Genomic DNA, 2,500 nt, shown 5'->3' on the forward strand with positions numbered 1-2,500 from the left:
CTACAGAAACTTGCACGACATGCACACTACTGCTTTTGCAAGCAAGTGAAAGGACTGGGGTCTAGAACGATGATTTGAAGAGCACGTATGGCCGATTTCAGAAACAAAAGCTGCAATGCTTTGTTTCTGCACGGTTTCGAACCGGGGACTTTTCGCGTGTGAGGCGAACGTGATAACCACTACACTACAGAAACTGACACGAGATGAACACTACTGCTTTTGCAAGCAAGCGAAAGGACTTGAAGAAAAGACTGTTGTCTGCAAGCAGGGTCTGAAGACCGGGTATGGACCGATTTCAAGAAAAGAAACCGCAAGTACATGTTTCTGCCCGGTTTCGAACCGGGGACCTTTCGCGTGTTAGGCGAACGTGATAACCACAACACTACAGAAACTGGCACGAGACACACACTGCTGCTTTTGCAAGCAAGCGAAAGGACTGGGGTCTAGCACAAGAGTCTGAAGAGCACGTATGGCCCGATTTCCGAAAAAAAAGCTGCAACGCTTTGCTTCTGCCCGGTTTCGAACCAGGGACCTTTCGCGTGTAAGGCGAACGTGATAACCACTACACTACAGAAACTGGCACGACATGCACGCTACTGCTTTTGCAAGCAAGTGAAAGGACTGGGGTCTAGAACGATGATTTGAAGAGCACGTATGGCTGATTTCAGAAACAAAAGCTGCAATGCTTTGTTTCTGCCCTGTTTCGAACCGGGGACCTTTCGCGTGTGAGGCGAACGTGATAACCACTACACTACAGAAACTGGCACGAGATGCACACTACTGCTTTTGCAAGCAAGCGAAAGGACTTGAAGAAAAGACTGTGGTCTGCCAGCAGGGTCTGAAGACCGGGTATGGACCAATTTCAAGAAAAGAAACCGCAAGTACATGTTTCTGCCCGGTTTCGAACCGGGGACCTTTCGCGTGTTAGGCGAACGTGATAACCACTACACTACAGAAACTGGCACTAGATACACACTGCTGCTTTTGCAAGCAAGCGAAAGGACTGGGGTCTAGCACAAGAGTCTGAAGAGCACGTATGGCCCGATTTCCGAAAACAAAACTGCTACGCTTTGCTTCTACCCGGTTTCGAACCAGGGAACTTTCGCATGTAAGGCGAACGTGATAACCACTACACTACAGAAACTGGCACGACATGCACACTACTGCTTTTGCAAGCAAGTGAAAGGACTGGGGTCTAGAACGATGATTTGAAGAGCACGTATGGCCGATTTCAGAAACAAAAGCTGCAATGCTTTGTTTCTGCCCGGTTTCGAACCGGGGACCTTTCGCGTGTGAGGCGAACGTGATAACCACTACAATACAGAGACTGGCACGAGATGCACACTACTGCTTTTGCAAGCAAGCGAAAGGACTTGAAGAAAAGACTGTGGTCTGCCAGCAGGGTCTGAAGACCGGGTATGGACCGATTTCAAGAAAAGAAACCGCAAGTACATGTTTCTGCCCGGTTTCGAACCGGGGACCTTTCGCGTGTTAGGCGAACGTGATAACCACTACACTACAGAAACTGGCACGAGATACACACTGCTGCTTTTGCAAGCAAGCGAAAGGACTGGGGTCTAGCACAAGAGTCTGAAGAGCACGTATGGCCCGATTTCCGAAAAAAAAGCTGCTACACTTTGCTTCTGCCCTGTTTCGAACCAGGTACCTTTCGCGTGTAAGGCGAACGTGATAAGCACTACACTACAGAAACTGGCACGACATGCACACTACTGCTTTTGCAAGCAAGTGAAAGGACTGGGGTCTAGAACGATGATTTGAAGAGCACGTATGGCCGATTTCAGAAACAAAAGCTGCAATGCTTTGTTTCTGCCCGGTTTCGAACCGGGGGACCTCTCGCGTGTGAGGCGAACGTGATAACCACTACACTACAGAAACTGGCACGAGATGCACACTACTGCTTTTGCAAGCAAGCGAAAGGACTTGAAGAAAAGACTGTGGTCTGCCAGCAGGGTCTGAAGACCGAGTATGGACCAATTTCAAGAAAAGAAACCGCAAGTACATGTTTCTGCTCGGTTTCGAACCGGGGACCTTTCGCGTGTTAGGCGAACGTGATAACCACTACACTACAGAAACTAGCACGAGAAACACACTGCTGCTTTTGCAAGCAAGCGAAAGGACTGGGGTCTAGCACAAGATTCTGAAGAGCACGTATAGCCCGATTTCCGAAAAAAAAGCTGCTACGCTTTGCTTCTGCCCGGTTTCGAACCAGGGACCTTTCGCGTGTAAGGCGAACGTGATAACCACTACACTACGGAAACTGGCACGAAATACACACTGCTGCTTTTGCAAGCAAGCGAAAGGACTGGGGTCTAGCACAAAAGTCTGAAGAGCACGTATGGCCCGATTTCCGAAAAAAAATCTGCTACGCTTTGCTTCTGCCCGGTTTCGAACCAGGGACATTTCGCGTGTAAGGCGACCGTGATAACCACTACACTACAGAAACTGGCACGACATGCACACTACTGCTTTTGCAAGCAAG

The 2,500-nt window shown here is 49.1% G+C and overlaps 6 non-coding genes across 6 annotated transcripts; all 6 read right to left on the bottom strand.

Annotated features, from left to right (window-relative positions):
* Nucleotides 1-504: 504 nt before the first annotated feature.
* Nucleotides 505-577, bottom strand: TRNAV-UAC (transfer RNA valine (anticodon UAC)). The gene has a single exon. It is a non-coding gene; the product is annotated as a tRNA-Val (tRNA).
* A 111-nt stretch (nt 578-688) lies between these two features.
* On the bottom strand, nt 689-761 carry TRNAV-CAC (transfer RNA valine (anticodon CAC)). The gene has a single exon. It is a non-coding gene; the product is annotated as a tRNA-Val (tRNA).
* A 125-nt stretch (nt 762-886) lies between these two features.
* TRNAV-AAC (transfer RNA valine (anticodon AAC)) lies at nt 887-959 on the bottom strand. The gene has a single exon. It is a non-coding gene; the product is annotated as a tRNA-Val (tRNA).
* Nucleotides 960-1,453: 494 nt separating this feature from the next.
* Nucleotides 1,454-1,526, bottom strand: TRNAV-AAC (transfer RNA valine (anticodon AAC)). The gene has a single exon. It is a non-coding gene; the product is annotated as a tRNA-Val (tRNA).
* A 296-nt stretch (nt 1,527-1,822) lies between these two features.
* On the bottom strand, nt 1,823-1,896 carry TRNAV-CAC (transfer RNA valine (anticodon CAC)). Its single transcript has one exon. It is a non-coding gene; the product is annotated as a tRNA-Val (tRNA).
* Nucleotides 1,897-2,206: 310 nt separating this feature from the next.
* TRNAV-UAC (transfer RNA valine (anticodon UAC)) lies at nt 2,207-2,279 on the bottom strand. Its single transcript has one exon. It is a non-coding gene; the product is annotated as a tRNA-Val (tRNA).
* Between the last annotated feature and the right edge of the window lie 221 nt (nt 2,280-2,500).

This window comes from Leptodactylus fuscus, chromosome 1 (genome assembly GCF_031893055.1).
Source record: "Leptodactylus fuscus isolate aLepFus1 chromosome 1, aLepFus1.hap2, whole genome shotgun sequence".
In the NCBI taxonomy this organism is placed as follows: domain Eukaryota; kingdom Metazoa; phylum Chordata; class Amphibia; order Anura; family Leptodactylidae; genus Leptodactylus; species Leptodactylus fuscus.